The sequence below is a fragment of the Ostrea edulis genome, chromosome 8 (genome assembly GCF_947568905.1).
Source record: "Ostrea edulis chromosome 8, xbOstEdul1.1, whole genome shotgun sequence".
Taxonomy (NCBI): Eukaryota; Metazoa; Mollusca; class Bivalvia; order Ostreida; family Ostreidae; genus Ostrea; species Ostrea edulis.
The window spans coordinates 49,336,109-49,350,584 of NC_079171.1; the positions used below are offsets into that span (position 1 = coordinate 49,336,109).

Consider the following 14,476-nt stretch of genomic DNA (forward strand, 5'->3'; position numbering starts at 1 on the left):
GTTTATGTGATGTATAAACTTATCAAGCTGTACAGTGTCATGACATATAGTGGCATAGCTTCCATTTATATGCTTGCGCATCATTTTGTCAGAAGAAGAAATTTCTAAAATTAAGATTTTTAACATGTATATGATTATATGTGTTTGTTTGATTTTAGTATAATACCTGTAGAGAATATTTCAGTAATATGAAGTGCGACACATTTAGACGCATGCATGTGGTGTTTGAAGGTCTCATCTGAAAGACCAGCAACTTTCTCTTTTGAATGCTAAATATGACGATGGAGCATTCACCTCACTACGTACATTTACACCCTAAATAAAGTACATTAGCATGGCTCGAAACCATGATTTCTTCATCATGAAGCAAATGCTCTGTTACCACTGAGGGTATCGGGTTCGTTCGCCCTCTCTACATGTTCGCGTCCGTCCGTTCGCCAAGAGTCCGTTCGCCATAATTCTCGTTCGCCCTTTTCCTCATTCGCCCTATATCCCGTTCGCCATATATATATATAGTATATGGTATATATTCAGCTTTTTTTTATTTTTTAAGACATTTATTACGTATCGATTGTTTTTTTTTTTCGCAATTAACAATTTTAAGTTTCTTAAATAAATAGACTGGTATTTTAATTCTGATTGTAGTGTTTATAAAAGACATAATTAGTTTAAATGTATGTTATTTTTAATACTGTAATTTGGGGAATCAGCTCCTTTGTTTTCTTAACGATTCGCGATGTTTTGAAAGCAATATTCAAGACATTGAGACGTTAATAGGCCCATTATGGATATGAGTAGGGCTGGGACGATTCAGGGTTAGCTCGATTCGGTTCGGTTTCGATTCAGAACAGCACGGTTCGGTTATTTTCGATTCGGTTCATGTTAGGTCCAATTTATCTAATGACACCACAAACATTAACAATTTTAATGAGTAGCATATTTGATTTGATTTTATTCAAGTTATATATCTATATGTTGTCATTTGTAAACATCATATCTATTCATAATGGCATTTTATAACTTTGATAGAAAAAAGAAAACACTTGACAGTCTATTAAAATTTCTTATAGTAATGTGCTGCATAAGTTTTGGATTATTAAACAAATCTATAGTGAATCTAAAATGAATATGATATTGTTTTCATTGATATACAAAAATTCAACAATTCTATCAATTGAGAGTCTTTGAAAATCTCTCCTTTATTGATTTACTTCTTTCATATTAACTGTCAAATCTGTGTCATTACCTACGATGTTGATTTCACTCCACCACTGACAGAAATGCTGTATGTCATGTAAAGATAAACTGCAATGATCTTACGGACCATATTATGTTGGTATCTGAGTGGTGAAAATGCTAACTCTCAACACAGTAGTGATTTAAATCTCTGTTGTATAAAAAACCACATGTTCTGCACATCACTCGGACGCCATATTTGTTGTAAGTAAAATCTAAACCGAACCGAAATCCGGAATTTGTAATCGGTGCATCGAATCGAATGGCATGAATCGCGGTGCACCGAAATTTTCGGTGCACCGCACAGCCCTAGATATGAGCACCGGTTTTATCTTTGAAGAATTTTTTGATTTTCAACTACAAACCAGTCCTTTGATCTCAAGAATGATTTATAAGGAGATGGAACTTTAATATAAAACCTTCAAATGTCATAAATTTCTGTTAGTCAGGTATTTGGTATGACAGGTCATTAGTAAGACCCGTTGCATACTTGCATACGTGAAAAATATTTTTTTTGGTTCATCTATAGAAAAATATGTATAGAAAAATGAAGAATTCCTATGTTTCAGACATTCAACTTAATAAGAGGGCGAACGGACCATGGGCGAACAAGTTTTAGGGCGATCGGACTCTGGGCGAACGGGAATAAGGGCGAACGGCGTCATGGGCGAACGCGTTTTAGGGCGAACGAACATACATTCACCACTGAGCTACCAATTTTTTAACATGAATTCATAGATAAATATTTTAAAAATTTATAACTAATTTTTTGGTTAATTCCATAAATATTATTCCTCTCTCTAGACACAATTCAGGGTAACCCCCTGCCTTTGGGGATATAAGCACATCATTTCTTTCAGAATGGGACAATGTCAGGAGAGCTTTTGTTATTTGTTATACTCTTGGTGTTGATGGCATCTATGAACAACAGGATAATGTTTTTAGATTATTATTTCTGATATCATATTTGTAAATTGTTTATGAGGGGTTGTTAAAGTTTGTGGACAAAAGGACACACTTATTAAAAATTCAAAGTTATGATAAGTAAAAAATATAGGAGATGTGTAACAAGATTGTAGATTTGAACATTTTAATTTTAATTAATTTTTATAAGTATTGATTTCAGATACATGTATGACATTGCATGCTTGATCGGGGAGGGGGGCTACAGTTAGATAATATTCTGGTCAGCACATTCGATAAACTACAGTTGTACATGGAACTCATTAAATCACTTCTTTTTCTTTCAGTGGTCTTCAACTTTTAATCTGCAAGAAGGAAATGTAATTAAAAGATGAATAAAGTATCCCTAAGAATACCAGAAGAAAGGCTGTGTTGAGAAAAACAGCCCTTCCTCAGTACCTCAGAACTAGATGATAGGCCGTGTTACTTTATGCTGAATATGACACAGTATAGAAGATCTGATCATGAAGAAGTTACACCATTGATACACTTGCCAACTGCCAAAACTACTTTCTGATAGTATGACGAGATTAGAAGATATCATGGTGTAGTCATGACACAAACTGCAAATCAAAGATTGTCTTTCCCAGAGGATGAACAGAGTGCTTCACATGGATAACATTTCCTTTTCGAGTTTTGAAATTAGTAAGTATACAAAATATTTTAGGCCACATAGTCATAAAATTATTTTTTAGATTTCCATCCTTGCTTGGACAAAAATGGGGCAGGTGGTGTATTTTTTATTTTTCAGAATATATATTTCCCGTTCATTATACTCACATGTTGCTGTAGAGTGTAGATTACTTCATATTTTTTTTTACATTGTTTTCTTTGGACAGAAAATTTTCATACAGCAATATTATAATTGTTTTTAAGTGATTTTGAAGTACATTTTCATGTAACACTGAAGTTGAACATTCTTTTGCGCTTTTTTGAATAATAGTAATTTTTAGCTCACCTGAGCTGAAAGTTTAAATGAGCTTTTCCAATCCCCTGTTGTCCGTCTGTCTGTAAACTTTCACATTTCTGACTTCTTCTCAAGAACCACTGGGCCAATTTCAACCAAACTTGACAAAAATCATCCTTTGTGAAGGGCTTTCAAGTTTGTTCAAATAAAGGGCCACACCCCCTTTCAAAGGGAAGATATAATTACAAAATTGCAAAAATAGGGTTGGGTCATTTTAAAAATTTTCTCCTAAAGAACTACTGGGCCAGAAGAGCTGAAATTTACATGAAAGCTTTCTGACATAGTGTAGATTGAAGTTTGTTCAAATCATGACCCCCATAGGTAGGATGGGGCCACAATAGGGGATCAAATATTTTACATACAAATATAAAGGGAAAATCTTTAAAAATCATCTTCTCAAGAAACACTGGGCTAGGAAAGTACAAATTTACATAAAAACTTCCTGACATAGTGCAGATTCAGGTTTGTTAAAATCATGACCCCCTGGGGTAGAATGGGGCCATAAAAATCTTCTTCTCAAGAACCATTAGGCCAGAGTAGTTTACATAATTTACATGATGAAAGCTTCCTGACATACAGCTCTGTAGTGCAGATTCAAGTTTGTAAAAATAAAATTTCGAAAAGGTGTCGCTGTGTTTGGTGTAATTTTTGTTCGTTCTGCACAAACTTGCTCACTCAGCTTGACACAGCCTAGGTGTTCATATGTAAATTTTTTATTTTTCGTAACTTAAAATGTCGTGTAGCAATGGTGGCCAGATCAAATTTTCCTTCCAATGTTATAATAGGACTAGACATGGGTATTATTTTGCATACAATTTAAAGTATGTTTTTGCATATACACATTTTTCTAATGCCTGTACACATTGAATTATTAAACACCAGGCACGTCCTCCTATCCCCTTTACAAGCTATGTTTGTGTGGGGTTTTTTGGAGTTAGATTTTAGGTAGGAGAAATCATGGCCCCGTGAGTAGGTTGGGCCACAATACTTAAATAGGGATCAAAGTTTTAGAAGCGAATATGTAGAACAAATCTTTAAATATGGGCCAAGGTGAATCAGGTGAGCAATGTGGCCCATGGGCCTCTTGTTTGAATATGCAGTTTATGCAGGATCAGGATATGCCATTGCCGTATCCGCTAATTAATGAGTCATAATTACCATCATTGTACCACAAAGCAACAGTCACTGTACTGTAGTTCTTTTGCTTAACATTATTCAATTCAGTTTGCCATCATCTTCTTCTAGTCTAAGACACGCACACTCAATAATAAAAGTTCCAAACACAGAATTGGGAAATGGCATGGTATCGCATACTTTCACATTCAATAGCATCTCCATTAATCAATTTTAACAAGGCATACATGTGCAGTCACTTGACCAAATGCATATCACACTGCAACAGTCCTTCACAACTACCACATCTTTGGGTACCCTTATAATAGAAACATGTCAAATATAACCACAACATGCCAAAATGTTAGGGTCAGTCATTGAAATGCTCTAAATGTTTGATATACAAGCCAAATATTTGTTCTCAACTTCTTTTTTAAAAAAAAAAGGTAGAATAAAAAACAATGGGGTGGATAATTTTGAGAGGGGTGGGCGTGGATGATAATCTGTAAATATGAAATTCTATGTGGCCTTAAAGGTCATAGGAGACGGTTTTTAACAATACGTTTTCTCTCCATAATTATCAACTTTGTTTCATAGACTCCTCATAAAAATACTTTTTAAAGATTAAAAACAATATTAACTCGAAGAAATTGAAGTGCTAAGGTAGTCGGAATAGAAAATCGTTACACGATTATCGTTCCTGATTTCCTGAATTTGTGACGTCATAAGAGACCACACTCAGATTTGCGAATCAAAACAAAAGCACATCCATAGACGATTTATTCGCAACTGGAGGAGTTTTTGAATGGGGAACCATAGTTTGTTATACAAGGATATCACTTTGAACTCATAATTAATGTAAATGCCAGCCACATCGACGATTTTTCATCGGAGGACGAAGAAGAAGATCGATCAAGATCCTATTTATTCCGAATCGGTTGAAACAATACTGACTGGTTAATGATAAATGTATGATAATTCCAGAGTACATTCTCTGATGACAATAAGAGAAATATAGATAGTTATTACTTGCGCTTTCTAATCCCATGCAGACACAGCGACGCAGCATCGGTTTTTCCCCAAAGGGGGGGGGGTGAAGGTTGACTGACAAAAAAGGTGGGCACCCCCTCATCCCCCTTTGGTTTTATGCGCCCAAGTTCCACCCTGACTCGGATATATTTTATAGCCAGATCGAAATTTCCTTTACACACATCGTGAGCGCCGTTTTTTAAATTTATTTTCATAGGATTTTTACAAGTATCGTGTACAGCTATTTTAGTTTAACAGGTGAATCTAATAAATATAAATGGCTTTAACATTCTTTTACAATAAAATTTGCGACATTGGGGCCTACATGTATATGAAAAAATAATTTACCATAACATTAGACACTATAAGGGCTCTTTCTTGCGTATAATGGTTGGAACTGGAAGCCAGAGAAAAAACGAATTCTTCGTCTGGACCAGTTATTGAAGGAACTGTCGAAAAATCCGAATGTCCTCACTGTTTTTGTAGGCCATGCGTTATGGACGAGTCACACAGACAACTTTAGGTAGCCAAAGAATTCTGGAATATATTGAGTCATCGTGGGGTGTGGGACGATGATCGGTTCATAAGCTGTACATAGCTAGAAAATCTGCACAGTATGCAGGAACTCAGGTCGGAAACTGTATATGTTTGGCTGTCATACATCGTCGGATACTGGGTATCCGACGAAGGCAGTCAAATGGATACAAGAAAACGTAGAAAAAAGAATAATATGCCTAATTTATCAATGGCTAACGTTCTCATTTATACAAAATAAATTTATCGAGCTTTAATTCTTACATGTTGATTCATTCAACTGACCGGTTGTTCAAAACCCTCGGCCTTTAACGTTATTATTTGTTTAATTTTTTTACCCTAACAAGGAAACCAACGTGTAAAGTGCTTCATTTAAAGGGGAAAAAAATCATCCCCCAACTCTTGCATGACTGTAAAAATTGGTTTATTTCACCCAATATAAAAACTTGTAATTTCAATATGTTCCACCATTTGCTTTGAACATTCTTTTTCAAACAGAAAAGAGGGGGGGGGGGGGGGTGTCTGATAATGCAACTTTCAACATATAAAGTTAGACCTATTCATCTTCATTTTATTTACTTATGTATTCAGAGAGAAAAATTCTGATCAGAAGAGCTTCATATAACTATTTCATAGTCAGATTTCATTTCTAAACTAATCAGATCGTGCATGTTTATACTAAATTATGAATATCTGTACTACATGTAGTCTACCGTCATTATATACAGTCAACGTTTTGCAGGATTTTCTCGTCTTCGCCGTGCTTGCCGTTGGTTTGTAGCCTAGTCGAAAATAGTTAGAACTGCATCTGGTCGAAGATTTAATTTCATAAACCCATTAGTTTTTGCCAAAGTAGAGTGAATACAATAACGAAACTGATCCTCATCAACCCCCGTAATCACGTAAAATGATCATTGTCAAACAACTTCGAGTTCTGTGTTCTCGGTGTAGATTTCACACCCAAGTCTTTCTGAACGTTGGATCATTTAGACAAAAGTATATAGAAATACCTGACTTGCTAAATTACAGTTCAATGTAAGCACATTGAACATTTTGACGGCTAAAACCCGCAGTTGTTAGTATAAACAAATACACATTTGCGTCAGGCTGGTCTCTTTTGACGTCATCAAGCAAGGGAGATAAGTCATCTTACTATTTTGATACTTCACACCACGGCAACATTTGACGGTCTGTAGCGCCTGTTACCTTACGATTTTTTCTGAATGACTTCTTTACATATGTTAAGTAATTAAAGAAGAACACATTTTCGTGCAAAACAAATATTTTTTGAAAATCGTCTCCTATGACCTTTAAGTATAGTAAATATGAAAGCAGATCTTAGTATTTAACAATTTTGTTGATCCATAATTTATTTACAGATTTTATATGATCTTATTTTGTATAATTAAAATCTTAGATGATATGTGTAGAATAATTATATCATTTAGCAAAATGTAATGATTTGTAAACTATAGATACATATACATGTAGTAAATTTGTGTAACAATTAATACATTCAACCCAAAAATGAATTTGCATATTTTAATTGATTTTTAGCTCACCTGAACCAAAGGTTCAAGTGAGCTTTTCTGATCACATTTTGTCTGTCGTCTGTCTGTCTGTCCGTCTGTAAACTTTTCACATTTTCGACTTCTTCTCCAGAACCACTGGGCCAATTTCAACCAAACTTGGCCAAAAGCATCCTTGGGTGAAGGGCTTTCAAGTTTGTTCAAACAAGAGGTACTGTGAGCAATGCTCACTAAGAATATCCCCCGCTTACCCCAATCTCCCAAAGGGTGTTGGTAATAGGTATAAACTACCTCTTTTCTGAGTGTAAAAAACAAATGGCATGACAAACCGAACCATATTGCTACTTCGATGTCCAGTGCGCGTGATCTTTGACCTTTTGACCCCAAAATCGATAGGGAACATCTTCATCCCATGGGTAGTCCATATGTATGATATGGTGACTGTAGGTGGAAAGGATAACGCTTTAGAGCCCGGAAACCATATTGCTACTTCGATGTCCAGTGCGCTTGACCTTTGACCTTTTGACCCCAAAATCAATAGGGAACATCTTCATCCCATGGGTAGTCCATATGTATGATATGGTGACTGTAGGTGTAAAGGATAACGCTTTAGAGCCCGGAAACCATATTGCTACTTCGATGTCCAGTGCACTTGACCTTTGACCTTTTGACCCCAAAATCGATAGGGAACATCTTCATCCAATAGGTAGTCCATATGTATGATATGGTGACTGTAGGTGGAAAGGATAACGCTTTAGAGCCCGGAAACCATATTGCTACTTCGATGTCCAGTGCACTTGACCTTTGACCTTTTGACCCCAAAATCAATAGGGAACATCTTCATCCAATGGGTAGTCCATATGTATAATATGGTGACTGTAGGTGTAAAGGATAACGCTTTAGAGCCCGGAAACCATATTGCTACTTCGCTGTCCAGTGCGCTTGACCTTTGACCTTTTGACCCCAAAATCGATAGGGAACATCTTCATCCCATGGGTAGTCCATATGTATGATATGGTGACAGTAGGTGGAAAGGATAATGCTTTAGAGTCCGGAAACCATTGCGTCTACAGACGGACGGACGGACAGACGGACAACCCGATTCCAGTATAACCAACCCCAACCCCAACCCCCCACCCCACAACTTGTTGCGGGGGGTATAATGAAGGACCATGTCCCTTTCAAAGGGGAGATAATCACAAAAATAGGGTGGGGTCATTCAAAAATCTTCTCAAGAACCACTGGGCCAGAAGAGCTGAAATTTACCTGAAAGCTTCCTGACATATTGCAGATTCAAGTTTGTTCAAATCATGGCCCCCGGGGGTAGGATGGGGCCACAAGGGGGGATCAAAGTTTTACATACAAATATATAGGGAAAAACTTTAAAAATCTTCCTCTCAAGAACCACTAAGCCAGAAAAGCTGAGGCCAAAAATAAACATTGATTTGTTTGATGTACTCCGACCGACCAATCAAATTTGCTCCTACCCGACCATTTTTTTCCAGCAATTTAAAACTTTTTTTTGGGGGGGGGTCCCTTGAAAAATAGAAAATTCTCCTTATTCTAAAAGAAAATATTACAAATTTGCATGACGTTAAAAAAAAAACAAAAAAACAAAAAAAACCTACCTACCGACCCACCTTGAAAAATGTGAGTCAGAGTACATCAAACAAAAATATTTTTAATGATGGCCTGAGATTTACATGAAAGCTTCCTGACATAATGCAGATTCAAGTTTGTTCAAATCATGGACCCCGGGGGTTGGATGGGGCCACAATAGGGAATCAAAGTTTTACATACAAATATATATGAAAAATCTTTAAACATCTTCTTCTCAAGAACCACTGAGCCAGAAAAACTGATTTTTACATGAAAACTTTCTGACATAGTGCAGATTCAAGTTTGTTCAAATCATGGCCCCCGGGGGTAGGATGGGGCCACAATTGGGGGGGGGACCCCATCAGTAAGCACGCCCCCTACTTCCGGTGTAATGGCAGTAACTGCAAAAATGAAGGCCATTGTGTACAATACTTCATTATCATTTAATGTTGTTCACGTTCTTCTGACCCAGGGATCGAATATTTTCCTACAATTTACAGTGGATCAAAGAGAATTGTTTTATAGTTTTTTTCTTCTTTATGCATATATGACCCAGTATGTCTCTGCAGAGCACAGATCTACATCTGGCATTTTCTAATTACTTAATGTTCACTATTTTTAGCGATCAATTAAGTTTTTTAAAATTAGTTTTTCAGTCAAAATTAGCATAAATATAAATATATAGCTAACCAGGGGTATGATGCATGTGACCCAAATTTGTCATTATGCAGGGACCTATATCTATTCTACGAAGTATATTTGATGCGCATTAAAGTTTGAAAATTTTAATTCAAAATATGCATTAAAACCGCTGTTTGAACAAGGCATAAGTATCATTTTAAAGTTACATATGTACGTAAGTATCTTTGCTAGATATGATGTTCAAAAAGATTAATCAGTTTTTTTAATTACTGATTAGATCACCTGAGTGGGTATAAGGATTGATAAACTAAGATTTTGAATTTTTAAAAAAGCTAACAGACAGATGAAAGAGCTTCATAAATACCATAATACAGTCCATCATAACATGGGTGCATGAAAATCAGGTTCTAGAGCAGATATTAATATATTAGGTAGAACATTAATGATACGTCTTATCTGGTATATGTAAGTTGTAACACCCTCTTCATTAATACTGTGCATTTTGACAAAATAGTATATGAAGTCCAGTGGTTCCATTGAATTTGAACATATGTTGAATAAATATATAGTTAGTAGTGGTAGGGAACAGGTATTGCTTGAATGTGTCTACTAGATTTCTTGTTAAATAACCTTCACTTTAATTTCAGTCAAACATAATTTTGCATCAAAGAGAAAAAGTGGCTTTGACATAACCTAGAAAATACAATATTCATTAAAAAGAGCATGGCACCAGGATAGCTAGATGCCCATATTCCCAGCAAAATGAGCCAGTCCTAAAGAGAGTCCACTAGAGATGAAATAAAACGCATTAAAATGTATTGAGAAAAGGTATATATATATACAAGTTTTGATTTGCACCTTAAGAGTATATTGATAATTTGTATTTTGACAGCCTCCAACTGAAATACAGTGAAAATATTGCTGCAGTACTGTAATTATGTCTCCCCTCTTTCAGGGGAGACATATTGTTTTTGTACTTTCTGTCCGTCTGCCACAAAATCTTGTGAACACTTCTCCTATATGGCTTATCGGATAGACTTTAAACTTTGTACAATGCTTCATTGCCATTTGTAGATGTGTATATTCGTGGGACGGAAGGATCCAATTATTTTCCTAAATGTTAATAGTAGATCTTAGAGGGGTGGAGGATGTAAAATACCTTGTCAACACTTCTCCTCCTATATGGCTTATTGGATATATTTGAAACTTTGTACAATGCTTCATTGCCATTTGTAGATGTGCATATTGTCGGGACAGGAGTGTCCAATTATTTTTCTAAAAGTTAATAGTAGATCTAAGAGGTGTGGAGGATGTTAAAATAGCTTGTGAATACTTCTCCTATACGGCTTATCCGATAGACTTGAAATTTTGTAGAATACTTCAATGCCATTTGCGATGTGCATATTGCAGGGACAGATCAAAGATCCAAATGTTGTCCCTAATATAGTGGATTGTAGGGGTGGAGGGTGTAAAATAGTTTGTGAACCCTTCTCCTATGTGGCTTAATTATTGGAGTTCATAATGTCTATGTTCCTGCTCATGCTTTATCTTCCATACCATGCAGTGCATTAAGGGGTTGGAGGTTTCATTTGGAGCACTTCCAATTTGGGGAGCTGGGGATACATTTGTTTTTCATAAAAACAATCTGAAGTTATGATATATTTGTCATAAAATGTTTTTGATATCTGTATCACTTTGAATCTTTAAAAATGATAATTGATGTGTGAATTAATATTTACAGTTGATCATTTGATAAACACTTACTTTGTAGAAATAGAAATTATGATTTTTATCTAATTGTACATTTCTTGCTACCTTTTACGAAGACCTTTTACTAATCACTTCTCTAAATATTTTTACAGATTTGTCAGAATGTTATGCATCATGATCAACAGAAAAGAACTTCACAGGTAGACCAAAGCTGACATGGGATGAGATCCTAAAACGAGACCTAGAGTTTAGAGGATTGGATAGGATCAATCCACTGGGTCGCCAAGTGTGGAAGTACAAACTTCAACCTCGACAGGACAGCCAGGCCTCACCCTTGCAAAAATATTAATTTGGCCTGGATAGTCAAAATGAGTGATGATGATGATATCAAGGTCTGACACTGTAAGCTCAGTAAGGGTAGATGCTGGCAATGGAGCTGTTAAGCAATACAACAAACAGGTTTAACATTGAACATGTTTATATACTTTTTTAGCTCACCTGAGCCAAAGGCTCAAATGAGCTTTTCTGATCACCTTTGCCTGTCGTCTGTCTCTCTGTAAACTTTTCACATTTTCATTTTCTTCTCCAGAGTGAACCACTGGGCCAGTTTCAATCAAACTTGGTATGCATCATCAATAGATAAAGGGTATGCAAAAATAGGGTGGGGTCATTTAAAAAACCTTTTCAAGAACCACTGGACCAGGAAAGTTGAATTCACATAAAAGGTTCCTGTTTTGTGCAAATCATGGTATCCGGGGGTAGGGTGAGATCACAATCGAGGATCAAAGTTTTACATTCATATATAGTACAGATTCAAGTTTGTTAAAGGTCATGGCTCACAGGGGTAGAGTGGGGTCACAATAGGGGATCTAAGTTTTATATGTGAAATATATACAAGGAAAATCTTTTAAAATCTTCTCCTAAAAAACTAGATGCAGAACTAAACCCAAAATCGTAGCTCTTTGAGAAGATATTGGGGCAAGTCAGAGCGCTAGAGCTTCAGATGAGCCCCTTATTAAAAATCTTCAATTTACGGCACAGAAAAAAAGTGCATGGTTAAGTCCCTCTATCACTGCATTCCTGCATCGCTGTCTCATGAATTTAATATTAAATAATTCCTAACATATTTTCCCACTATACTTGTTTCCAAGCATACTTTCAAATATTCCTTAAACCCACATATAACCTAAAAACTCACAGCTTCAAGTGATTTTCTTTGTTGATGTAGCCATGTTAGGTATACGTAGCCAGTCAATTTGAACCCCAGTTCATTTCCATACTCGTACTCATTTTGAAACATAATGTCTGTGTGAACTAATATCCCCACAAATATTTTTAGTGAAATATTTTGGATGAAATCATCCCAGTTGGGTTAAATACTTATTATTCAAAAACTGTAGGTTTGAATATTGAACTAATCTCACAGCTTTCTTAAGTTTGGTCCCCATCCACTCCAGTCTGTTTTTACGCTTAACTATTGAAATGGAGTGTAAGGGGTCAGACTAGGCTTTAATAGCATTATCAATTTTCAAAAGCTTTAGAAAAATTATACAATTTTAGGTCACTTGAGTAAACTCAGATGACATATTGCTATTGGTCTGCGTCCGTTGTAGTCCGTCGATGTTAACAATTGAATATTTTTAACTAAATTCTATAACTGAAAGGTGAAGATAACGAACAGCGATCAATCTACGATTCGAATAACTGAATTCTTTTCAAATTTAGTATGAAGCACACAAATTTACATTAAACCTTCCTGACATAGTGCATATTCAAGTTTGTTAAAATCATTTCCCGGGAGGTATGGTGTGGTAACAATAGGGGATCAAAGTTTTATATGCTGATATATTTAAAGGAAAATTTTTTAAAGATATCTCTTGAACTATTTAAGCTAGAGCTTTCATATCTTGTATATACAATTTTTATGGCAAAACAAATCTGACCTATCCAGTGTGTCCTGAACTACATTGTGTTTAAGGTAAAACTTATACGGTACCAATTTTGATGCACCAGATGCGCATTTCGACAAATAATGTCTCTTCAGTGGTTGGCGTGGGTTCGGATCCTGCTTGCACCGGTAAGTGAGAAAGTTTCCCAGTTTACTCTCGGAAGGTCAGTGGTCTCTTCCCAGGTACATTGTATCTGGGTTCTCTCTTCCACCAATAAAAACTGGGCACCACCAGATAACTGAAAAATTGTTGAGTGTGGCGGAAAACAGCTAAAACAATCAATCATATTATGTTCTTTGACCTTGTGACCCTGAACTCTGAGTTTGACCTACTTTTAAGAAAGTATAACTTATTAAGTATATCCAGGACTATTTTAGATAGGGCTTTCATGTATTGTATATAGATTACTTATGGCTAAGTCTTTCATATCATACCAAGACCTATGACTTCATACCTTGGTCTTATCCAGAACAGCAATATCATGCTTGTCATATCTTTGTGTTATATGATTTCATTTTAGTAATGTTGTGTTCTTTAGAGGTAGGTTTGGGTCACATTATTCATGAGAATAAAGATTGATAAAATAGCATTTAAAAATCAAAACAGCAGGGCCAAGGTGACTCAGGTGAGCGATGTGGCCCCTGGGCCTCTTGTTGATTTTGATATTTGTACAGATATCATTTGTATGAGAAATGGAACTCTTTTTTTCTTCTTTTACAAATACATGTATTATCATATGGATCCATCTGTGTTGATTATTTAATCAAAGGACTACATTCAATGTATTAAATGCAAATTTATTGATATGTCTGTGGTTGAATTACTCATGTATGTATACATTTTTTTGGCACATGCAATTACATGTATAATGTATATATATATACTAATTGTACATATAACATCTCCTGTAATATAATAAAATATATGACTGAGAATAAAAGACCTGCTGTTTTCATTGCTACCATGGAATATTAAAAGATTAGAATAATTCAAATATCTTAATGAATTCTGTAATATATGAATTTGATATTTGTATACAATTGCCTCACTGGTGTTCAATGTGAACTTTGGTTTATCATTTCAGTTTGCTCTTTATATCAAATCAAAATTTAAGACAAATAAGGAATTATTTCCGAAATTGGTTAATATGGTACATTGTAGTAAAATAATCAAAAGTTTATTCATATGAGATAGCTAAATTCGAC

General features: G+C 35.4%; 1 protein-coding gene and 1 long non-coding RNA gene across 5 annotated transcripts in view; both read left to right on the top strand.

Annotated features, from left to right (window-relative positions):
- LOC130049161 (transient receptor potential cation channel subfamily M member-like 2) overlaps positions 1-14,476 on the top strand; it is an 81,425-nt gene that overhangs the window by 50,313 nt on the left and 16,636 nt on the right. The gene's annotated exons all lie outside the window — the stretch shown is intronic.
- On the top strand, positions 1,763-14,211 carry LOC130049166 (uncharacterized). Its single transcript, XR_008797665.1, has 3 exons — positions 1,763-2,844; positions 10,260-10,440; positions 11,475-14,211. It is a non-coding gene; the product is annotated as an uncharacterized LOC130049166 (long non-coding RNA).